Raw genomic sequence first — 25,678 nt, 5'->3', positions numbered from 1 at the left:
ATGATTGGGAGCTTACTGAAACCTCCCCAGAAGCAGATGCCACCATGCTTCCTGTACAGCCTGCGGAACCATGAGCCAATTAAACCTCTTTCCTTATAAATTACCCAGTCTCAGTTATTTCTTTATAGCAGTGCAAGAGCAGACTAATACAATAGCGTTTTCTTGGTATGTGCAGTAAGAATGAGTTGTCACTAAGATGGGGAAGACTGTTATAGGGATAGACTTGAGTGGTGAAGTCAAACTTTTGACACTGAACATGTTAAATTTAAGATGCCTCATCAGTGTGCAGGTAGAGAAGTCAAGAAGACAAGACAATGGCTGTAAGAGTAAAGTGGCTTGCTCCACTTTAAAGAATGTGATATGAAACTTCTATATTAGGGATAGAGTTGCAAAAAACACAATGATTTACAATTAGGGGATCCATCTTCACAGATAAAATATTGTCTGGCCCTCAACAGACACATAAAAAAATATGGTAAATGAATGTGAAAATTGCATTAAATGTTTACATTTATATGCATATATATTTTTTATGATTTTCTGTTTTGACCTTTTTGATTAAATGAATAGCTATCAAATCCAATTGCATTGGATAAGAAGTCTGTTGCTGTAAATTTTGCAAATAATGGTTAAAAGCCATTTTTAAATATGTTAAGTATCCATACTAGAAATATTCTAAATAAAATGGTTAACAGACTTCTACTTTCTCCTTAATTGTCTATTTCTGATACCCAGATTTAATAAAATCAGTTTGATATTTCCTACGTATTAGTTTTATAACTGTAATATAGTGATGCCCTCATTCAATGACTAGGACTTTGTCCCTATGCTAAATGGCGCCGGCCAGACTGCTTTCAAGTTTTTCAGTTTTCTCTCTTTGCTGAAATGTGACCTGTTTGCTGCCTAAATGCTTATTTAAAGCTAATCTTTTCAACATTATTGGCTTAAATAAATGACTTTTTCTTTACAGGTCTACTTATGTCAAATTTTTGGCAAAAGTCACCTTTACACCACTAACTCAGAAACTAACTATGAGTAAGGCAGATTTCATACTCAGAATCTGAATGTACAAGTCAGTCATTTTATATGTGCTTAGAAGTAGATTATTGTTTTTATAGTAATTATTTTACAACATCAGCTTTAACTTAAAATTTCACATTAAGCCTAAGAACCCATTGCTATTTACTGTTTATTGATAATCTATACATTGTGGTAATGATATTACGATTATAATTTTTTACATCTGACACAGCAAAAAAGAATTTGTGAGGATCTCAAGACTAAAAGTTATTACTTAACCCTTGAAAATGTCTGTTTTATTTTGCGACCCAAACAGTTTTGTTTTGATTTTTTGTAGGGAAAGTGCTCGGCTGTATACACAAATCTGCTGAACAAAAATAAATAAATCACCTACATAGAATTCAGAATTTTTCTTGTAAATTACTACTAACCTTGCTACCAAGCTACCTTAAAAGTGTTATCAATCCATTTTCAGTTGAACCAGTTTATCAACTTCAGGCTTCTACGTTTCTTACTACAGAAAAAAAAATTTAAGGAAGACCAATAATTATTACTTTTGTTCTGTATCCAAACACTACTGATATAAATGAATTATTTATCTTGAATATTAAAAGACTTAAATCCTAGCACTTTGGGAGACTGAGGCAGGAGGACTGCTTGAGACTAGGAGTTCAAGAACAACCTGAGCAACAAAATGAGATCCTGTCCCTACTTAAAAATAACATAAAACATTTTTTTAAAACTAAAGAATAAAAATGTATTGAAAAATTAAAATTATTCCAGATAGAATATACTTAGGTTTGCATAATATAAACTCTAAAACTAAAAAATAAATTGATGTATAAACGCTAAAATTTAGATTTTCCACTAACAGCTTGATCCTACAAGATCTTACAAGTCTGAAGAGTTCACTACCTAAGAAATAACATTTCTCTCCTCCCTCAAGGACATCTTCCACAATGCCAATAGACATACCTTCCTAAAACCTAAATCTCACTAAACCTAATCATGTCTCTTCCCCTTTTTAATAACTTAACATAAAAATGGGGGGAAAAACTTTATAATATCCTATCACCTGCAACTTTCTTAATTGCCTATCTAAACCTCACCTTCCAATGTTATGTGCCAGCACTTCCTACAATACCTGAACTTTAAGCCTGCCTGTCCTTTCCCACTTTGCACATCTGGACATACTTCAATTCACTCATCAAAAATTCACTAAAATCTAAACTTTTTAACCAGCTAATATTTATTGACTAAATTATCAAGTTTAAGGCCCAGTGCTATGTTGTAAATATGTAACTCTTAAGATGCAGTCCTTGCCCTCAAAGTTTAACAATCTGGTGCATTTCTCCCTAAAACCTTACCCCTCTCAGAGCTACCTTTAACATTAAATCTAATTCTCCGGATGTACTTATCATACTATATAGTAATTATTTACATGACTGTTTTCCCCTACTAGTCTGCGAACAGAAAGAAGCAAAATGAATTACCAAAGTAGTTGCTCAGTGCTGCAATTGTATACAATATATCAAGAGCAAAAACAAAAAACAACAAAAGGCCAGGAGCAGTGGGTAATGCCTGTAATCCTAACACTTTTGGAGGCCAATGTGAGCGCACTGCTTGAGCCTTGGAGTGTTAAGATCAGCCTGGGCAACACAGTTGAGACCCCCTCTCTACTAAAAATTACACAAATTAGCTGAACATGGTGGCATGTGTCTGTAGTCCCATCTACTCGGGAGGCTAAGGCAGAAGGATAGCTTGAGTCTGGAGTTTGAGGCTGCAGTGAGCTATGATTGTACCATTGCACTTCAGCCTGGGTGACAGACAGATCAAGACCCTGCCTCAAAAGAAAAAAAAAAAACCTGCTTGCCAAATGAAACAAAATGTGATAACACTTTACCATTATATAACCATATTTAAATGAGCCTTCATTTTAATCTACAATATAAGATATATTTATGAATTAATGGTGAATCATCTCAGCCAACAATAACTCCGATATAGGCTGGGTGTAGTGGTTCATGCCTGTAATCTCAACACTTTGGGAGGCCAAGGTGAGAGAACCACTTGAGCCCAGAAGTTGGAGGCTGCAGTGAGCTATGACTGGCCACTACACTCCAGCCTGGGCAACAGAGTAAGATCTTGACAGACACAGACACACACACACACACACACACACCCCTCTTAAATATGACCATAGTCCATTACTTCCCCAACGCAGTCAATTCTTCAGTGGGGAGGGTCCATCCCAAACTTTGCAGATGTTTAGCACTGCTGGCCCTGTAGACTCAATGTCAATAGCTTGGTTTAGTCATTATGACAAACCAAAACATACAACACATTTTAAAATGCTCCCTAGGTGAATAAGCAGCCCCTAAGATGAGAACCAGTGCTTATTAGCTTTGTGGCTCTTTTTGACTTTATTTACAAATAAATCATATATTCCATAGAAAATACTTGCCATGCGTCTCTAAAACAAAAACAAAATGTAAGTAAAATAAAAATTGTAATATGAAATTATTTCCTCAAATACTGGGAACACATTTTACATAAGTCAGCCACTCTACCTTAGGGAGATATACATAAGCAAAAAGACTAAAGGCAGGTTGAAGCAGTAAGGACCAGAAAGAAAATATGGCATCTAAAGTCTATATGCAGATGCCAGAATTAAACAAACTAATTTATTCAAAAGCAGGATTTTCAAGATGGTCTTTTAAAATGTGGGAAGAAATCATAAAGAATCTAACTTTTATTAAGAGAACAAGAAAAGTTTGCTAACTACTAATATTTAACACATGGATGAAGACTGCTGCCACTCACAGGACTGAATATTACGCTTTTTATGCCAACCTACCTGGCAGGAAGAGTGTGAATTCCACATTGTAGAGGAACTCACAGTGGTATCCTTACTCACACTGCTCAGAATCATAATTTATGGGTCTATAATGAAGTAGATTTATAAATTATACTATTCTAAGCAAACTTTCATAAAAAATGAGGGGTCTTTAAAAAGATTTGTTCCAAAAAACACATGTATTAAACATAATACTAGTTAACGGAATCACAAGAAGTAACACAAAGTGTGAAAGCTGACGCTTTTGCTGCTAGTTATCAGCCACACTGTGAGGAAAAAACAATGATCTCAGCCAAAAAATAACTATAAATTTAAGAAGAAACTATTTGAGTTACCCTATTTATTATTGTTAACAATCACCCTAAGTTTCTAATTCACTTTGAGAAACTGGCTAATAAGAATATAAAGCATTTGCAATTAGCAAAATATCTTAAGACAGTTTATATAATCTTTATCTCATCCTATTTCATTTATATTTATTAGTGTGTATCTGACATAAAATACTAGAATATTAGTAAATTTATGTAATCCATAAACAAATATACTGGTGATCCATGCTCCAAAACATTTTTATTGATAGGGAAACACAAAATAGTTCTAAGACCATCATTATAGAAGACAGGAGTCTAACATAATGTAGTCTAAGAAGAATTTCCCAAATCTTTAAGTCAACCAGATTTAAGGATACCCAGCAAGGCCAGGCCCGATGGTTCACGCCTGTGATCCCAGCACTTTGGCAGGCCGAGGCAGGCAGATCATTTGAGGTCAGGAGTTCGAGACCAGCCTGACCAATGTGGTAAAATCCCATCTCTACTAAAAATGCAAAAATTAGCCAGGCATGGTGGCAGGCACCTGTAATCCCAGCTACTTGGGAGGCTGAGGCAGGAGAATCACTTGAACCTGGGAGGCAGAGGTTGCAGTGAGCCAAGATCATGCCACTGTACTCCAGCCTGGGCAACAAGAGCAAGACTCCATCTCAAAACAAACAAACAAACAAACAAACGAACAACAACAAACCACCCAGCAAGAACTGGCTATTGTTAATCATCCACTCGAAAAAAACAAAAACGAAAAACAAGTAAAAACTCCTCAAAAATAGGCCAAGTGCGGTGGCTCACGCCTGTAATCCTAGCACTTTGGGAGGCCAAGGTGGGTGGATTACCTGAGGCCAGGAGTTCAACACCAGCCTGGCCAACATGGTGAAATCCCATCTCTACTAAAAATACAAAAACTTAGCCAGACATGGTGGTGGGCGCCTATAAATCCCAGCTACTAGAGAGGCTGAGGCAGGAGAATTGCTTGAACCCAGGGGCGGACGATGCAGTGAGACAAGATCATGTGACTTCACTCCAGTCTGGGAGAAAGAGCGAAAGTCCGATTAAAAATAAATAAACAAACAAACAAACAAACATATACGGGAATAGATTAGATATAAGAATTGAAAATTTTAAAGGTAACAATCAGTGAAAAGATGCTTTAACTCAGGGTCTCAAAGCAAAATAATTTCAAAAAGGTATGCTATTCCCTAATTGCAAAAATGGCAGCAGGGCATGGTGAAATGGAAAGAAGCAAATTTTTAGCAATCTCTAATACTTCTTCTATTCACAGTCTGGACTTTATCAGATTTACTTACATTTCAAGAGGAAAATAAAAAGTGTAAAACAGCACTTTTAAAAGGCTTCTAACTAGCCTTTAAAAATCATTTTTACATTTAAAATTTTTATTTTTAAACATTTCTTGAGTTGATAAACATGTAACATTAAATCTGCTTACATTTAATAGTATTTTAATGCATTCTTATCAGATTATAAGATCTATATCTCTGTTTTTAGGTTCACTTAAGTAGTATCTGTGAAAACATTTTGTCCACAGTGGACTGACATGAAATAATATCAAATCTCATTGCCTAAAAAGTAGATGTTACTGCTTATGAATAAAAATCACATTATAAATATTTAAAAGTATAACCATTACATAGAAATGAAAAGTTCTCGGCCGGGCGCGGTGGCTCAAGCCTGTAATCCCAGCACTTTGGGAGGCCGAGACGGGCGGATCACGAGGTCAGGAGATCGAGACCATCCTGGCTAACACGGTGAAACCCCGTCTCTACTAAAAATACAAAAAACTAGCCGGGCGAGGTGGCAGGCGCCTGTGGTCCCAGCTACTCGGGAGGCTGAGGCAGGAGAATGGCGTGAACCCGGGAGGCGGAGCTTGCAGTGAGCTGAGATCCGGCCACTGCACTCCAGACCGGGCGACAGAGCAAGACTCCGTCTCAAAAAAAAAAAAAAAAAAAAAAAAAAAAAAAAAAAAAAAAGAAATGAAAAGTTCTTTTCCAACTATTAAAAGAGCTCTTTCCTAAAAGCTTTCTAGGCAAGTGAACAACTCTGAAGCAAATTAAAATTAAGTTCCAGACTTTTTTTTTCTGATCAACAGGCTTTCATTACACACTTACTTCCATCAGAACAGGAGTTGTAATGGGACATGGCAAGTACAGGTGAAGAGTTATCTCATTAATTTCAGTTGCTGGGTTTCTTGCCAGTTCCCCAGTCTACTTCTGTTTCTATGGCAACAAAGGTAGGATAAGGAAAACAGAAGGAACCACTTTCAGATAACAGCTAAGTGGGGAGAGTCAAAGTATTGAATGGCATATACAGTAATTTAATTTTAAGAAAATAAAATAAAATATTTTTAAAAAGAAGGAAATTGCAGTTCATACAACCTTAAAAATACTCAAAGGGAGGACCTTGCCATTCCAATATTTTTCCTTGATTGTTTTCATGAAAACAGATTTAAATTTTACTGATAACTTTTCTAGAAATTTGATTCCACTCTTACTATGGGTGGCCCAAAACCCAAAAAACAAAACCAGAAATCACCAAATGTCCAGATTCATTTTCTAGTAAAAATCACAGTACTTGAAGTAATGCTTTTTAAAAAATATTCTATCATATTTTGTGATCCTAATTAGGAATTCACTTTAAACTCTTACTTCCTTTAAAATAATTGATTCTAACATGGCCCTTTAAGCTAAGCAAAGCAGCTACATTTAAGTTCGAGACCAGGCTGGGCAACAAGGCAAGACGCTATCTCTACAAAAATTATTAAAATTAGCCAGGCATGATGGTGGGTGCCTGTATTCCCAGCTACTCAGGAGGTTGAGGTGTGAGGATCTGCTGAGCCTGGAAGGTTGAGGCTGCAGTGAGCCATGTTTGCACCACCAAACTCCAGCCTGGGCAACAGAGTGAGACACTGTCTCAAACAAACAAAAAAACAAAGAAAAAGAAAAAAAAAGAAATAAACCCATCTGTTAATATGAATCTTCCACATATATATACTGTGTATCAAAATAAATTACATACAATGTGTCTGGAATGGACATTTCCTCAGTAGATTTACTAATTCTGGGATCATGTTAAGTCTGTAAATATTCAATATCATGAATTTTATTTATTCATTTATTTATTTACTTTTAGAGACAGGGTCTTGCTATATTGCCTAGGCTGGTCTTAAACTCCTAGGCTTAAGCCATTCTCCTGCCTCAGTTTCCCAGTGCTGGGATTACAGGCGTGAGCCACTGCACCTGGCCCAATATCATGACTTTAACAGATTTTTAAAACTGCTTGTTCTTTTCCAAGTTGCTTTATATTCAAAATTATCTTCTTTCCTCTCTCACAACATTCCCATTCTCAAAAGAGACTGTCTCTCTCAATCTCATCCACTCACTTTGGTGGAAGCAAGTTGTCATGTCAGACACAGCACCATGGAAATGACCATGTGATCAAGAACTAAGGCCTCCCACCAACAGAACAGGGATAAGGAAAAAAGGCCTGCAAAGGACTATATGAACTTGGAAGCAGACCTTCTAGCCCCAGTTGGGCCTTGCAATGACTGCTGCCCCAACTGACAGTGTGACAGCCACCTCTTGAGAGACCTTAAGCCAAAACCACCTAACTAAGCCACTACCAGATTCCTGAACTACAGAAACTCCAATAACAAATGTTTTAACCTGTTAAGTTTTGAAATATTTGCTAAACAGAATTAGATAAATTAATAAAGTATCTTATTCATCTCTTTATTCCCTCTCACCCCAACACTGAGTTCCTTGCCTGGAGAAGATACTTAGTAAATAAATGACTAAGCAAAGCCTTAAGATGTGTGACGCAGTTTGGCCAAAACTCATGCCAAATAGACTTACTCTACTGCCAAGGGAAACAAAAATTTAGGCCCCCAACTCCATATGACAACTAAAGTAATAAAAAGAAAATACATGTTCACTTAATAAAACATATGATATGCTAATCTGTGCCATCAGAGAACAAAGAGTATGGCCAAAATCTATATTCCCACCTTTGATCATGCAAACTTTGGCCAAATCTCTGTATTTTACCTTTGTAGAATCTGGAATGTACTTCTATGTATTCTATCAGTTGAAATCTTACCCCTCTTACAATAATGTTCCTGCAAGGAAAAATTATGGAAGACTTTAACAAAGGGAAAAAAAAAGATTATGTCCTATCTAGGGCATCATATCAAGTTATCTGTCCCTTTCAGAATTGTTTTGGGGGTTGTTTTTCATGGTAAAATACACATACCAGTATCCCCACTTATCCATGTTTTTACTGTGAGGTTTCAGTTATGAGCAGTTGGCCAACGTCCAAAAATAATAAAAGGAAAATTTTAGGAATTAACAATTCACAAGTTTTAAATTGTGTGCCATTTTGAGTAGCATAATGAAATTTCATGCCTTCCCCCTCCATCCTGCCTGGGACACAAATCATCCCTTTGTCCAGCATATCCACTCTATAAACGCTACCTGCCTGTTAAGTCATCTCATAGTTGTCTAGTTATTAGATTGACAAAACGTAGTCATCCACTGGGGGTTGGGCAGCAACCACTGAGTGTCTTGGAACGTATCTCCTCGGGGACAAGGCAGGGACTACTGTAATATAACATTTGCCATTTTTGCCAGTTTTTTAAAAAGCCTACATTCTCCTATCCAAGTACTAACCAGGCCTGTCCCTGCTTTGCTTTAGAGATTAGAGATCGGGCACATTCTTTAACCATTTTTAAGTGTACAATTAGCTGGCATGAAGTGCATTCACAACAGTGTGCAACCTCCACCACTATCCATTTGCAGGCCTTTCAATTCTCTTTGAACTAAATTCTCAGACAATAAAAACACTGAACTTCTAATATTCTGCATGTGCATTAAAAAACAAAAAATAATTAGAAAAACTAAGTATTTTAGTTTTTAAGATCTTAATAACCCAAGTTTACAAAAGAAAGGTAAATCTTTCGCAAATGGGACTAATTTAATAAATTCAAATTTTAAAAATTTATGGCTTTAACCAATCAGACAAGCTAGGATTAATCCTATATGTTTACAACATGAAACAGATAAATTCCCATGTTCATGTAAATTGAATCACTATTTTGACAGGTTTTATTTTTTGACATGTAATCTTGCTTTGTTGCCCAAGATGGAGTGCAGTGGTGTGAATATGATGTGCTGCAGCCTCCACCTCCCAGGCTCAAGGGATCCTCCTAGCTCAGTCTCCCAAGCAGCTAGGACTACAAGTGCATGCCACCATACCCGGTGCATTTTTCTTAGTTTTTGTAGAGATAGGGTTTCACCATGTTGCCCAGGCTGGTCTCAAACTCCTAACCTCAAGCTATTTGCTTGCCTTAGCCTCCCAAAGTGCTGGGATTACAGGCCCAAGCCACCGGGCATGCCCCGACAAATTTTTATTTCAACAATAAGTATATTTTGTAGCCTGGCGGCTTGAAGATAATTTTCAGATCTTTAGGTAACCTAAAACCTTGGACTGATATGAAATAATTATTCAGTGCATAATAACTTCTAATTAAGATAAAATACTGAAACATTGATTACTATGCATCATTTTAAACATACACTTTTTTTTTTGTTGTTTTCTTAAACAGAGTTTTGCTCGTTGCCCAGGCTGGAGTGCAATGGCATGATCTTGGCTCCCCGCAACCTCCAACTCCTGGGTTCACGCGATTCTCCTGCCTCATCCTTCTGAGTAGCTGGGATCACAGGCATGCGCCACCATACCTGGTTAATTTTGTATTTTTAGTAGAGATCGGGTTTCTCCATGTTGGTCAAGCTGGTCTCAAACTCCTGACCTCAGGTGATCTGCCCACCTCAACCGCCCAAAGTGCTGGGATTACAGGCTAAATATACACTTTTGTTTCTTGTTTTTATATACTAATGACAAGCTGTTTTAGGTCATGTTAGTGGAAGTGTCAATTTTTGCCACTTTAAGAGGTGAAAAAGAGATATGTGTGCTGTAAAAAGTGGTGTTGTGTGTGCTCATGAACTCTACTCGCCTGCTAAAATGCTGGTATATGACACAGTTCTCAATTATTCATCTCCAACTTTTCTCTGTAAAACAGAAATTAGTCACTTTGACTAAAAGTTACAACTAATATGATTCGCTGAGATTTGTTACATAAGTTTAGCCTAAAGCTGCCTCCTTACATATTTTAAGTTCAGCCTAAAGGTTTCTCTATACATCCTGAACTATATCTAACAAGTGGAGGTATAAACAGTTCAAAGCCCACTTTTGTGCCAGTCACCCAGTTTTGGCAAATCAAATGTGGCCAATTGTTCCAATTGTGTTCAACTAAGGCAAACACCAAGCTGTTACCAATGCAGCTATTTCTGTACCTCACTTCTGTTTTCTGTATGTCACTTCCTTTTTCTGTCCATAAATCTTCTTCCACCACTTCACTATGCTGGAGTCTCTGAGTCTACTCTGGCTCGGGAGGCTGCTTGATTCGTGAATTGTTCTTTGCTCAATTAAACACTTAATTTGGCTGAAGTCTTTCTTTTAACAGACTATACCAGGAGCAATAGTGACACGGAATCACAGCTCGGAGTGTGCATTTATTTTCAAGAAAAAGGAGTAGTGTTGTTCTAAAGAAGGGATTTTTGTGCAGTTTAGTCTCCCGGCCTCTTTATACTCTTAGGACTTGTTGAAGACTCCAAAAGAGTTTTTATTTTACATAGGTTGTAACTCTTGATGTTTGCCATATTGGAAATTAAGACTGAGACATATTTTTAAGTGCTTATTTACTGTTTCATTTGAAGACAACAATGATTAATATATTGCATATTAGCAAATTTTAGTTTTATAAAAATATGTGTGACACCACAGATCCCGTTAGAGAGAAGCACTGCTCTAAATGTGTTTGTTCAAGAATATAAAAGACAATGAAGGACCTAACCTAGAAAGTAAATTTTGTCTTGATTTATAACAGCTAACATAGAAAAGAAGCTACCAAACATTTTATTTTTGTTCTTTCTCCATTGTTTTTATATTTTTAAATTTTTTATTTCTATACGGTATTGGGGAATAGGTGGGGTTTGGTTACCTGAGTGGTGATCTGTGAAATTTTGGTGCACCCATCACCTGAGCAGTATACACTGCACACAATTTGTAGTCTTTTATCCCTCAGCCCCCCTTCCCACCCTTTCCCCCTGAATCCCCAAAGTCCACTGTGTTATTCTTATGCCTTTGCATCCTCGTATCATAGCTTAGCTTCCACTTACGAGAACATACAGTGTTTGGTTTTCCATTCCTGAGTTACTTCACTTAGAATAATAGTCTCCCATTTTATCCAAGTTGCTGCAAACCCCATTAATTAATATCTTTTTCATATGATGACTTCTTTTCTTCTGGGTAGATACCCAGTAGTGGGATTGCTGATCAAACGATTGTTCTACTTTTAGTTCTTTAAGGAATCTCCACACTGTTTTCCATAGTGGTTGTACTAGTTGACATTCCTACAACAGTGTATAAGTGTTCACCGTTCACCACATCCAAGCCAACATCTATTATTTTTTGGCTTTTTGATTATGGCCATTCTTGCATGAGTAAAGTGGTATCGCATTGTGGTTTTGATTTGCATTTCCCTAATCAATAGTGCTGTTGAGCATTTTTTTCTTGTTTGTTGGACATTTGTGTATCTTCTTTTGAGAACTGTCTACTCATGTCCTTAGCCCACTTTTTGATGGGACTGTTTTTTTTTTCTTGCTGATTTGTTTGAGTATTTAAAATGTTCGAAACATTTTAAATTTTAGAAAATTTCACTCAACATTGATGGACTTGCTTCCTTAGAATACTAGTTAATTCCTTCATCTTCAATGTGAAAGGCTATTCTATACCTTCTGTGTAAAGTACCTAAATTGAAGAAATCCTGTATCCTAACAGAATAATTTTCTGTGCTTATGCTGAGTTCATTACGTCCTTGATCACCTAAAGAAAAAAAAATGAATAGGTTCCTCCTCAGGTATGAAACAGGTAAGGTCTTACCTTTTCAATTTTTTTTTGAGATGGAGTCTTGCTCCGTTGCCCAGTGGAGTGCAGCGACACGATGTCAGCTCAATGCAACCTTCGCCTTGCAGGTTCAAGCGATTCTCCTGCCTCAGCATCCCAAGTAGTTGGGATTTCAGGCATGTGCCACCACACCCTCAGGTGATCCTCCCGCTTTGGCCTCCCAAAGTAATGGGATTACAGGAGTGAGCCACCTCATCCAGCCAGGCTTTCCTGTCTATGTTTTATTGTTACTCTGATTAAATAAGTAACCAAAGCTTCTTTCTCAGGCAGCTACGACTCTATCTCAATCAAACCCCAAATATCCTAACAACTCTCTATTTGTGTTCCCCCAATCAGATCCTAAATATAGAAAAATAAAATAAAACTTTCACAATACACTAAATACACCAAACTATCTTTGAGATTTCCCAGTGTGCCTCAATAAGACCACAAAGACCTTTTTTTTTTTTTTTTTCCTGAGATGGAGTCTTGCTGTGTCGCTTAGGCTGGAGTCCAGTGGCACGATCTCCGCTCACTGCAATCTCCACCTCCCGGGTTCAAGCAATTCTCCTGCCTCAGCCTCCCGAGTAGCTGGCATTACAGGTGCCTACCACTACGCCCAGCTCGTTTTTGTAGAGACAAGGTTTCACCATATTGGCCAGGCTGGTCTTGAACTCCTGACCTTGTGATCCGCCTGACTCAGCCTCCCAAAGTGCTGGGACAACAGGCGTGAGCCACTGCGCCTGGCCGACTTACTCTTTCACCTCATAAAAAAAAGAGTTGCTGGAAAGAATTGGGTTTACTTGACATATTACTCTCACAAGAACTCCATGGGAAAAGTGTGAAATCAAAAGAGATATTTAGCTTTTCCTAGGTTAATATTATACAGATAACAAGTTATTAGTACAAATATTTCAGAAAACTTATGTTTTATGAGAAATCCCTGGGAATGTATCAATGTCTTTACTGTCCATTATAATTTTACTTTCGGGGGAAATACTGATCGAAAACTCAAGAAATAACTACGGGCGGGTGTGGTGGCTCACACCTGTAATCCCAACACTTTGGGAAGCCGAGGTGGGTGGATTACAAGGTCAGGAGTTTGAGACCAGCCTGGTAAAACAGACCAGCCTGGCCAACATGGTGAAGCCCTGTCTCTATTAAAAATACAAAAATTAGCCAGGCATCTGTAATCTCAGCTACTCGGGAGGCTGAGGGAGGAGAATCGCTTGAACCCAGGAGGCAGAGGTTGCAGTGAGCCGAGACTGAGCCACTGCATTCCAGCCAGGGAGACAAGAGTTAGACTCTGTCACATAAATAAATAAATAAATAAATAAACTATAGCTGTTAACTGGGTGTGGTGGCAAAAGTGAGACTCTGTCTCAAAAATAAATAAAAAATAAAATATAGCTGTTAATCAAATGTGGTGGCTCATGCCTGTAATTCTAGCACTTTGGGAGGCCAGGGAGGGAGGATCACTTAAGGACCAGCCTGGCCAACATGGTGAAACCCCGTCTCTACTAAAAATACAAAAAATTAGCTGGTCTTGGTGGCACACGCCTGTAATCCCAGCTACTCAACCTATTGAGAAACTGACATTTTACCTAGAGTGTCATATTTGAACTATGCTCACTTAAACAGGTATAACAAGTTACTTTTAAGGAACTAATGTTGACTTTACGAGCCCTCCCTGGAAAACTAGCCTGGTCCCTGTCTTACAGGAGCTCAGCCTTTTAAGCGATAAGGAAGATCACTTCCTGGCAGGCCACAAACTTAAGAAATCTGAGGGACTGCTGAGCATGGTGGCTCAAGCCTGTAATCCCATCATGTTGCGAGGCTGAGACAGGTGGATTACCTGAGGCTGGGAGTTTGAGACCAGCCTGACCAACATGGAGAAACCCTGTCTCTACTAAAAATACAAATTTAGCCGGGCGTGGCGGTTCATGCCTGTAATCCCAGCTACTTGGGAGGCTGAGGCAGGAGAATCGCTTGAACCTAGGAGGTGGACGTTGCCGTGAGCCGAGATTGCGCCATGGCACTCCAGCCTGGGCAACAAGAGGGAAACTCTGTCTCAAAAAAAAAAAAAATGAAAAAAGAAATCTGGGGCCACACACAGTGGCTCATGCCTGTAATCCCAGCACTCTGGGAGGCCAAGGCGGGCGGATCACAAGGTCAGCAGATCAAGGCCATCCTGGCTAACACAGTGAAACTCCATCTCTACTAAAAATACAAAAAATTAGCCGGGCGTGGTAGCGGGAGCCTATAGTCCCAGCTACTCAGGGGGCAGAGGCAGGAGAATGGCGTGAACCCAAGAGGTGGAGTTTGCAGTGAACCGAGATCGCGCCACTGTACTCCAGCCTGGGCAACAGAGTGAGACTCCACCTCAAAAAAAAATTAAAATTAAAAAACAGAAATCTGAGGGATAGTTGGAGGTACTATAGTAGGTAAAATCTGGTAGAATGTCCCAGGCTTGCTTTCTAGCCTGAGTAGAGGAAACATCAGTAATTTTTAAATGTCCTAGCTCAGATTCCTTAGAAAAAGTTACAAAGTTAATTTTGTAGCTTTAGTAGTTGTATATAGTGCATAGGCTCAAGATATGCACAAGTTAACTCAAGGAAGCCTATATGGTTAATTAATATTTTTGCACACCTATGTAAATAAGCCATACCTCATAATGAGACCAGCCTTTTGGGGGGGATCAAGAAAAATCTTTAAGATAATTATATGATCACATTGCTCCAAAAATCTTACCAGAACCATTCCTGCCAAACAATTCAGAAACAAATATAATTCCCTAACAAATTGAGGCATATATGATTATCCATAACAATCAAGAATATATAAATTAATATTCCCACTGTTAAAAATATGAAAAAATATTCTCAACTTCCAATTGCAAGAGTATACAAAATGATACTAATTCATTTGAGGGGGATTTTTATGGATATGTGAAAAGAGCCTTTAAAATCTGAATAACATACATTCACATGACCCTGTCCCGAAATCCACCAAACAGGGCAAAAAGGACCAAAATTAGTGTGGGAACCAGGGAAAATATCAGTACTATTTTAATAACACTGATTCTATAAGCATATGCCCTAAGAGGGCAAAGTTCACAATTTAGTAAGAGAATATTCAGAAATGTCCTAATGCATAACTTTCATAGCTGACGTTTAGAATCATGGGGGGCCTATAAAGAGAAGTGGAGAATCACATGTTCGCAGAGCAGAAAATAATAGAGCTACTTCTTCGGCCTCATCGTTTTTATTTTTCTCAACCTTTCATTAGGGTTGAGGAGACAGCTTTGAAGGTGAGGATCAAATCTGACTAAGCAGACAAAAGCTCTGACTCATCAAACAAAACTCAGAATCCACAGGATTACAGAGAGTCATTCTCTCCCTCCTCCCACTCACATCTTCAGGTGTGCCAAGTTCTCCTTAAAGCAGGGAAACTGCTAAAATCAGAGTTCCACCCTCACATACAGAACAACAGCAAAGATCTCAACAGACTCAGAGAAAAAGTTCTAGGAAAAAATATATGGAAACTATACTTCCTGTTGCCTAGCTCTTCTTGCCCTTTATTCCAAATATTTAAAATGATCAACATCTGTACCTGTAGCACAAATCATAAAACAAGGAACAAAAAAAACCCTTTAACAACACTGAGGTAAACAAGCATTACCATGTTTCCCAAGCATTTAATAAAATTCAACTTCCTTTCCTGATTTAAAAAGTCTGCAGAATCACTTGCACCCGGGAGGTCAAGGCTTCAGTGAGCCGAGACTGTGCCACTGCACTCCAGAATGGGTGACAGAGTGAGACCCTGTCTCAAAAGAAGAAAAATAAAAAAAAAAGGCTGGGCACAGTGGCTCATGCCTGTAGTCCGAGCACTTTGGGAGGCCGAGGCGGGTGGATCACGAGGTCAGGAGTTCAACATGGTAAAACCCCGCCTCTACAAACAATACAAAAATTAGCCAGCTGTGGTGGCAGGTGCCTGTAATTCCAGCTACTTGGGAGGCTGAGGCAGGAGAATCGCCTGAACCTGGGAGGCAGAGGTTGCAGTGAGCTGAGATTGTGCCATTGTACTCCAGCCTGGGCAACAGGAGAAAAACTCTGTCTCAAAAAAAAAAAAAACAACAAGATAGAAATAGATGCATGCTTGCTTAACATGATCTTTAAAAATACATATAACAAACCAAAAGGTAATATCATAAAAAAAGATTAAGTACTAGAATCATTTCCAAAGTCAGGAAAAGATAAGAGTGCCCAATGTTACCAACACATTGCAAATAGTAGTCAGCTTAATTTCATTCTTTATACAATAAAGTTACAAATACTGAAGGCAGCAAAATTACCTTTATTTGTATATGATTATATATCTAGAAAACCCTAGAAAATCAACTGAAAGATTATTAAAAACCATAAGAGTTGAGTAGTTCAATCAACAGTCAGTAGGATGTTTTGGGGAAAACTGGAGTCTTTTGGAAAAAAATAAGTTGGGAATCTAAACTTCACTTCTTTCACTTAAACAGACTCCATCATGCATAAAGATTTCAGTTTAAAGCAAGACAAACCTAGGAGCCATAAGTGAAAAAAATGATACACTGGTCTTCTATACCCATATTTATCGCTATATTGGAAACAACAATCTAGCAGTAAAAAATTCCACCATACATATCACAAATGGGAGTAAGAAACAGGAAGAGGAGAACTAAAAAAGATAACCTAGCATTGGTATGCTAGAGCTTGCTCACAGTGGCTCACAAGAGTCAACTGTTAATCCTCGGGAATTCTTGCAATCTAGTTGTTAAAAACAATCATTATTAATTAAATTATATAAACTTACAGTCAATAAATTATAATAGGGTAATAAATACTCAAAACATCACTTCCTAATTATTTTACATTTTATTATTTATGCTGTAGGAAGTTATTTTACATCTATAGTATGATTATGATGAAAACACTATATAATGATTGTACAACTACATTTCTCAACTTTGTTCAGTTGTATTAAGTTGTAGGATTGAAACAGGCCATGGTGGCAGTATTTACACAGGAAAAGAGTAGACACTACAAATCAAGGTTCTCTTTGCCACATATACAAACCAGTTAATATTTTCCAGAATACCACTATATATAAAATATTCATATTCTTTGACCTAGCAATTCAATCGCTAAGAATGAATCCTACAGAAATAACTTAGAATAAAAAAAGCTGAGGGATGTTTGATGTTATTTCATCCCATCATATAATAACATATAATGAGGCTAGGCACGGTGGCTCACATCTATAATCCCAATACTTTGGAAGGCTGAGGAGGGTGGACTGCTTGAGGCTGGGAGTTCAAGACCAGCCAGGACAATACAGTGAAACACAATGTCTAATAAAAATACAAAAATTAGCCGGGCGTGGTGGCATGTGCCTGTAGTCCCAGCTACTCACAAGGCTGAGGCAGGGGAATTGCTCGAACCCGGGAGGCGGAGGTTGCAGTGAGCCGATATCGTGCCATTACACTCCAGCCTAGGCAACAGAGCGAGACTCCATCTCAAAAAAAATAAAAACAAAAGCAAAAAAACTTACATGTCCTAAGATAGGATAAATTATTATGCAGTCTTTTAAAATACTTAATGACAAAAACATGCTCATGATATAATCCAAATAACTAATAAAGAGCTAATAAACAATGTAGAATGCAAAAACTACGTAACAGCCATTTTGTAAAAATACATAAATTTACATTTTAAAAATGGAAATTAAAACTTGTTTTATTTAAAATGCCATAAGGAGGCATTTCTGTTAAAAGAAGTACTAACATTTGGAACTAGAACTCTCTGAAATTTCTTTCCTTAAGCTCCAATTTCACCACTATGCATTCCCACATTTTTTCTTTCCCTCTAGTTACAATAAAAGAGTATCCCTCATTCCAGTTCATGATAATCAGTCTAACATGGGTCTGGAACCCATTTCTTCCCATTTCTCACAGAATCTCTGAATTATATCCTCTGCCCCTATATCTTCAGTCCCCTGTTTAAAAAAAACAAAAAACAAAAAACATCTTCCTATATTTCCTTCCCAGAAACTACCCAATTTCTTTTCCTCCTCCTTACCAAAAAAAAACCAAAAAAACAAAAAAACAAAACCCCCAAAACTATTTAAACATGTTTCCATTTCTATAGCTTTAATCCAAACCACTCCACTGAAACTATTAATGCCAAGGTCACTAATGTCCTTGTCACTTAATCCAGTGGATTATTTTAGTTCTTTCTTAGGTAATACCACAGAAGCATTTCACTCTATGCCCACTCCTGTCATTTTCATCTTTTGCAGGGATAGGTTCACGACACCAACCTGCTGTTTCATTAATGAACACTTTCATTTCAGTAAATATTTCATTTCAACATAAAACAAACTAATAATGCATACAGTAGCCTGTGAATAATAGAATTGTGAACATTTGAAATTTTTATCTTAATGCTTTTGTTTTTTTAAACTTATTAATATTTCATAGTGAAGAAATACACTTTTAAAGAAGAAAAGTCAAAGGACAATTAATATGATTAACTGTAAGAAGGAATAAGTAACTGGCAAGTTGTACAGCTGCATATACCCTTTTATCATAAAGAAGCAAATGACACAAATATGATATGGGAATTTATTTTTTGTAATTCCAAGTTATATTCTCCAGTAGTTTTTTTCCCTTTCTTATATGTGTATTTTTAATTTAATTTTATTTTTAGAGATGGGAGTCTTACTATGTTGCTCTGGCTGGTCTCACACTCCTGGCCTCCAGCGATGTTCCCACTTCAGCCTCCAGAGTAGCTGGAATTACAGGTGTGAGTCACCATGCCCAGCTATTTTTAATTGACACATAATAATTGTACATATTTATAGAGTAAAATATTTTGATACTCAAATAGTTTTAATTTAGGCATCTAAAATGTAATAGAATTACGTACGAGTATAAGCCTGCCTTATCAAAGAAAGCAGTTTGAATATTCTCAATATATTTAATAAAATTGGTATTTTTTTGAAAGATTCCTGTCACAAGAGGTTAAAACAAAATTACAACCAAAACATGACAATGCTTTAAAAAACTGACCTTTAGTTATCTAACTCAACATTCCTTATAACAGAAGTTTTAGAGAATGCAATATAACATGAAAATATGGTATAGGTAAGTGTTGATGGGAAGTTGGGCCTTAACATGAGCATAAAAGGACAGTTTTACTAGCAGAAAGGAATGCAAAATCATTAAATGTCAAAACATTAAAAATATGAGAAATAACTATAAAAAGTTTGGTGAGGAGGGCATTTTTCAGCTTAAAAGTAGGAAAATTACTTTTAAATCTAAAAAACTGCCGGGCACGGTGGCTCATGCCTGTAATCCCAGCACTGCGGGAGGCCAAGGCGGGCGGATCACGAGGTCAGGAGATGGAGACCATCCTGGCCAACGTGGGGAAACCCCATCTCTACTAAAAATACAAGGTGGCGGGGCGCCTGTAGTCGCAGCTACTGAGGAGGCTGAGGCAGGAGAATGGCGTGAATTCGGGAGGCGGAGCTTGCAGTGAGCCGAGATCATGCCACTACACTCCAGCCTGGGTGACAGAGCGAGACTTGGTCTCCAAAAAAAAAAAAAAACTGAAGAACTGACAATATATTGCGCGTGTGTGTGTGACAGAGAGATAGAGACGGGGGGGGCGGGAAAGGAGAGAGAGAGAGAGACAGACAGACAGACAGAGACAGAGACAGGATCTCACTCTGTTACTCAGGCTGGAGAATGCAATAATACCTCACTGCAGCCTTCAGCTCCTGGGTTCCAGCGATCCTTCCACCTCAGCCTCCCAAGTTGCTAGGACTACGGGTGCATGCCACCACACCCAGCTGGGTTTTTTTTGTTTTTGTTTTTTAATTTGGTGTAGAGACAAGATCTTGCTATGTTGACCAGGATGCTCTTGAACTCCTAGCCTCAAGTGATCCTCCCATTTTGGCCTCCCAAAGTGCCGGGATTACAGGTGTGAGGCACTGCGCCTGGTTTGATAAGTGATTTTTATTTATTTCCATGGGTAGCTGTAGGATTATTTTTAGCTCACTTTTAAAGTGCTGAGATTATAAATATAGAAACAAACATGTTTTTTACCCATGTACATGTAATTACTTTAGTTGGTACCTGCAATATATTAAATGCTACCTGGAACAAATAAAATATTTGCAAAAACAATCTATTTCACAAAAGGTGTTTCATATTAAAATGCAAAAGGTCAAATTCAAGGTACTACATCATAGAACACTTCATTATAAAAAAAAAAAAAAAACAGCTAGGCCGAGTGGTGCATGCCTGTAGTCCCAGCTACTCAGGAGGCTAAGATGGGAGGCTCTCTTGTGCCCAGTTCAGTCCAGTCTGGGCAACAGCGCAAGACCCTGTTTCTAAAAAATTAATAATAATGAAAATTTAAAAACAGTAAAATTCTGGTCACATTCAATTTAGCTTTTCTTCCCAGGCATGCCTTATTCCTACCTTCCCATTTCACACATAGTACAAAAACATTTTCACGTTCTTTAAAACAATTCTTCTCTTTTGTGAGTTTTGGCAAGTGTGCCTACGAACAGGCTTTCTGCAGGGGGAAGGGCAAAGACAGCTTTTATCTAACTGTCCAAAGTTATTACATGTTCTCTTCCTGGATCAAGTGTGTACTATTTACACTGCCCTTCCCTAACCCTTCAACTTTTTACTTCAAATCCCCAAGGCATGACTGCAGATAAGTTATTTTCCCAACAAGTCACAGAAAATATTAATGACAAGGCACAGAAATTTAATGCTAAAATACTTACACCACTATGGACACAATCTTGATATGTTCCAAGAGGACTTGATTACCTAACAATGCTCTACTCTGACTGCATTTAGAAATCTTATTTAAAATTGTCTCCTTTTTTGTTGTTTCTGCCCAAACCCTAAGAACACTTAACTTTGGCTCCAAAGTAACTCTTCTTTTAAAATAAAGAGATTTGACCCACACCTCTGTCAGTTACTGTTGTCTTGCAGACCCTGTTTTTTTTCAGCATGCTGCACTAATAACCCAGAGAGGAAGAAAAGGTCATTTTGTGACTTATAGGCTGCTCCTGATTTTTTCAAATGTTGAAGACAGGTTTTGGTGCTTCTTAGGTCATCACAATGGTTTATGTTAACAGCAAGACATTACCCAAAGTTCAGAAGCATGTATGAACCACCATGTCATCATAGAAACCAGAAAAGATAGTAAGTACGGCTTCGAACTAAACTTAGACACTAGATAACTTTTATTCCACTGTTTTCCATCTTTAATTTACCTCAAAACTTATCCTTGTATAAGATAAAAAATGGTTACGTAAAAGTCTTAAGGTTTTCTTATGACAAATCTCTTGCAAGTAAATGTTCATCACAATACTGCAAATAAAACGCATTTCATTAATATGCAATAATAATAAATTTCATCATTATTATTATGAAGTAATAATGAAGTTAGGAAAAGACTAACCACTAAAATTTATTGTCTTTGGCTAAGACATTATGTAAAAGATCTTTCATAATCTTTCCTTTTTCATACTCTTTTAGTGGGATTTCTATTTTTAGTGAAAACCAGTATTGATGTTATTGAAAATAGGGGCTATAAATCATGCTTTTTTTTTTTTTTTGAGATAGAGTCTCACTCTGTCACCCAAGCTGGAGTGCAGTGGCACTATCTCCACTCACTGCAACCTCTGCCTCAAAAAAATAATTTTTGTATTTTTAGTAGAGACAGGGTTTCACCATGTTGGCCAGGCTGGTCTCAAACTCCTGGCCTCAAGTGATCTGCCTGTCTCGGTCTCCCACAGTGCTGGGATTACAGGCATAAGCCACTGCGCCCAGCCCTCCTTTTTGTCCTTATGGATACGCCCGTTACTAGCAGTCCAGCAGTCTGCTTGTCTTCTGCATTCATCCAAAGGAACTAAAAGAAGTAAAAGTGTTTTTTTGAGCCATAGCCATCATCATGGAGAAAAGGGATACACATATATCACCCTCTGTTCTCCACTCAATGTTCTTTTTTTTTTTTTGAGGTGGAGTCTTGATCTGTCGCCCAGGCTGGAGAGCAGTGGCGCAATCTCTGCTCACTGCAAGCTCCGCGTACTGGGTTCACGCCATTCTCCTGCCTCAGCCTCCTGAGTAGCTGGGACTAGACGCCCACCACTGCGCCCCGCTAATTCTGTTTTATATTTTTAGTAGAGTCAAGGTTTCACTATGTTAGCCATGACGGTCTTGATCTCCTGACCTTGCGATCCGCCCACCTCGGCCTCCGAAAGTGCTGGGATTACAGGCTTGAGCCACCACGCCCGGCCTACTCAATGTTCTTAGCAGGGATGATCATGCATTAGCTTTCCAGAAAAACTATTCACAAAAGCATAGGAAAAGAACCAAGGAGAAGGGAGGGATTCTGGTTAATCTCAAAACAGAACATTTAAATACCTCTGATCAGAAAGGGCGGTTTTGTCAGTTTTAACCCGGCCTCCACAAAGAAGCCTATCATTGAAATGGAGGATTTGAAACTGATTAACCCATCTTCTCCAGAAAAAGCCAAGCAGTCAATTTTGAAAGCAATGGAGGAAGGGAAGGATCCCATGACATTTTCTTTTCCTTCTAGTGGAAGAGGCATGGATGGGTTGGGGTGACCTTGAAAAGGCAGAACCATCCCAGATGTTAAATGGACTGGCTCTAATATAGAGCTCTAGCTCTACATTTGTTCTATAATGGGCTTATGCAGTCCTTCTTTTCTTGGATCTTTTCTTCCTGATCTGTGAATATTCAAAATTTAATTGTTCTTGATCTAGTTCAATGCTACCAAAACCAAAGGGCCTTTTCTAATTAATCCAACGAGAAGCCATCTCTCTCCTATTACAAACTTTCATAAATTGTTATCCATAGCTCTTCCAGAGCGTGCTTGGAGATAGCATTCAATAAAAGCTTGAAGAATGAAGGTAGATGCCTCCTCCTTTTCCTATTATTAATACTAGAATACAAGTATATCAAATATGTGCAATTCTCCTGTGGTGGGTGTCACTGAGTCATTTCACTTTTTCAAACAATGACTAAATTTTTTGTTTTGCTGGGTTACTAACAAGTATAGAAAAATTCAGTCAGGCCAGGCGTGGTGGCTCATGCCCGTAATCCCAGCACTTTGAGAGGCCAAGGTGGGCAGATCGTTTGAGTCCACGAGTTCAAGAGTAGCCTGGGAAACGTGCTAAAACCCCATCTCTACAAAAATACAAAAATTAGCCAGGCAAGGTGGCATAAGCCTGCAGTCCCAGCTACTTGGGGGACTAAGGCAGTGGAGATCACTTGAGCTCAGGAGGTTGAGGTAAACTGGAATCGTGCCACTGCACTCCAGCCTGGGCAACAGAGTGAGACCCTGTCTCCAAAAAAATAAAAAGTAAAAATAAAAATTCAGTCTATTAACTCACACTACTTCTTTTCTAAATATAATTATTCATGTAATGAGAACCAGAAAAGGTAGACAAATAAAATCCTAAACCTCCATGTTAGTCAAAAACTAAGAACTCCTCTTCATCAAGAAGTGGGGAAGGCAGGGAAAACCAGATTTGTTTGAATTTTCTTTCCTTTATTCTGTGATGAGATGCTGAAGAACAGAGAAATAAATGAAAAGACAATAGTCAAAAGGGAGAGAAGAGGACATAAAATAATTTACAAAACGCCTGATGTAATCTCAAATAATGGGAAGTTAATTACAGTTATGATCCTATGCAACTCAAAACTAAAATGTAATGCATCATCCTTTAATAACCTTTGGATTTATTGTTTTAAAAAAAAGTACAGCCTAGTATCAGCTAGATTAAATTTGGCCATATATTCTGTTATACTACGAACCTATCCAGCCATTTGTGAAGCCAAGAAAGAGTAAAATGCACTCTTAGGACTGGAACTCAACCTTGAAGTGCTGAGAGCTACTTTATCATCTAGTGTGGGGACAAACACATACATGCACATGTGAGCTTAACACCATGTGTGGAAACGCATCATTGTAAATCACTCAGGTATTCACTTATTTTAACATACACAAATCAAAACACAGCTCCCTGTGATTCCTAAAAGGAGAGCTAAAATAGCATTTAACATTTTCTCCTCCCACCCTTCTCACTGAAAGCTTGAGATGTAAAGGTGTTCTCCTCTTTCCTTACAGTTATTACTGACAACATGCAGGAAACTATTATAGCTGTCCTAACTTACTAATACCATCTAAATACTGTAAGAGCCTACCTGTGCTTAATATTCCAAAAGTGACTCAAAAAGCAAAAGAGACTCCTTATTAGATTCCTTCTAAAAAACTAGAGTAACTCTACAGTTTTAGGATTAGCATTATTCTAATCCAATTATAAAGTCCTGTCAATTTTCCCTTCTATCTTGCTTTACACCACCACTCATAAGCTAAAAGTATTATACTACTACTTTTCTACATATTAGATGACATTGTGACTAATTAATCACAATCTACTGTTAATGTTGTTTCCCAAAACTATGTATAACTAGTAAAATATTATTAGCAATATTTTCAAATCAAGGATAATCCTGTTATTGATCTATGGACAAAATCATAAAACACATATTCCAAAAATTACAATAGTTGTATAATCTAGGTTTGTTTGGTCGGTTCTGGCCAAGATTAACTATATGACAGGTAAGACATGACCTTTTACACTTGTTTCCTCTAACACTTCTTCATTTTATTCAGCATTAAGTTTAAATTAAATATTTAAAATTGAATCTGTTCTGTGTTGCAAACACAGCTAAAATGAAGAGCTTCTGTAGCAGCAGTGACCAGATTTTAAATGCAGGTAGATCAATAAAAAAAAAAAAAAAATCACCAAGCACAGGCTCCATGTGAGTGGAATGGTTTATAATAGCTTGCAAATGACTACGTGCTTGCTGTAACCAGCTGTTCTTAAATTATGAATATGCAACCAATTCATGTTAAAGCCAAATCCCAGCACTATTTCTACAGAGAAATCCCAGTAGTTTTGCTTGTTCTACATGTTAGCTCTGTTAAGGATACAAATAGCAGTAAGCTTCTGAACAAATAGGACCAAACTATTGGCATTTCATGCACTAGGTCCATTATCACAGCAGGGAATGTCAATCATTGGTACATTCCTATAACAGCTCAGGCAGTATGACAATGATCTCGTAGGAAAAAAAAATCAAAATCTCTGCAGCATACTCAAAGTCCTTCTGACAACCTAATGCTTTCTTACTACAGCCAATCAGATTGTCAGACCTGACCTACTAGAAGACTTTCACCAAGCTTGAAACATTTAAAAACATCAATCATAAAAACAAAGACAGGACATTGTATTATACAGTATTAACCTCTAGGGTCTGCATACAAAGACCTTAGATTTATTTATGTCCTAGCGAGTTAAGAGCTTCAGT

At 37.7% G+C, this 25,678-nt stretch overlaps 1 protein-coding gene across 23 annotated transcripts in view; it reads right to left on the bottom strand.

The window, feature by feature from the left end:
* BAZ2B (bromodomain adjacent to zinc finger domain 2B) overlaps positions 1–25,678 on the bottom strand; it is a 343,885-nt gene that overhangs the window by 311,389 nt on the left and 6,818 nt on the right. Inside the window, exon 1 of one of the 23 annotated variants that reach the window (XM_033231357.1) lies at positions 6,330–6,415. The exons of the other annotated variants lie outside the window; for them this stretch is intronic. The gene's annotated coding sequence lies outside the window, so the exon portion shown is untranslated. Of the gene's footprint in view, positions 1–6,329; positions 6,416–25,678 lie in introns of those variants that run through there. 23 annotated transcript variants of the gene reach the window in all.

Source organism: Trachypithecus francoisi, unplaced genomic scaffold (assembly GCF_009764315.1).
Source record: "Trachypithecus francoisi isolate TF-2019V2 unplaced genomic scaffold, Tfra_2.0 Lachesis_group13, whole genome shotgun sequence".
NCBI classification, from domain to species: domain Eukaryota; kingdom Metazoa; phylum Chordata; class Mammalia; order Primates; family Cercopithecidae; genus Trachypithecus; species Trachypithecus francoisi.
This window is presented reverse-complemented; position numbering and strand designations above follow the sequence as displayed.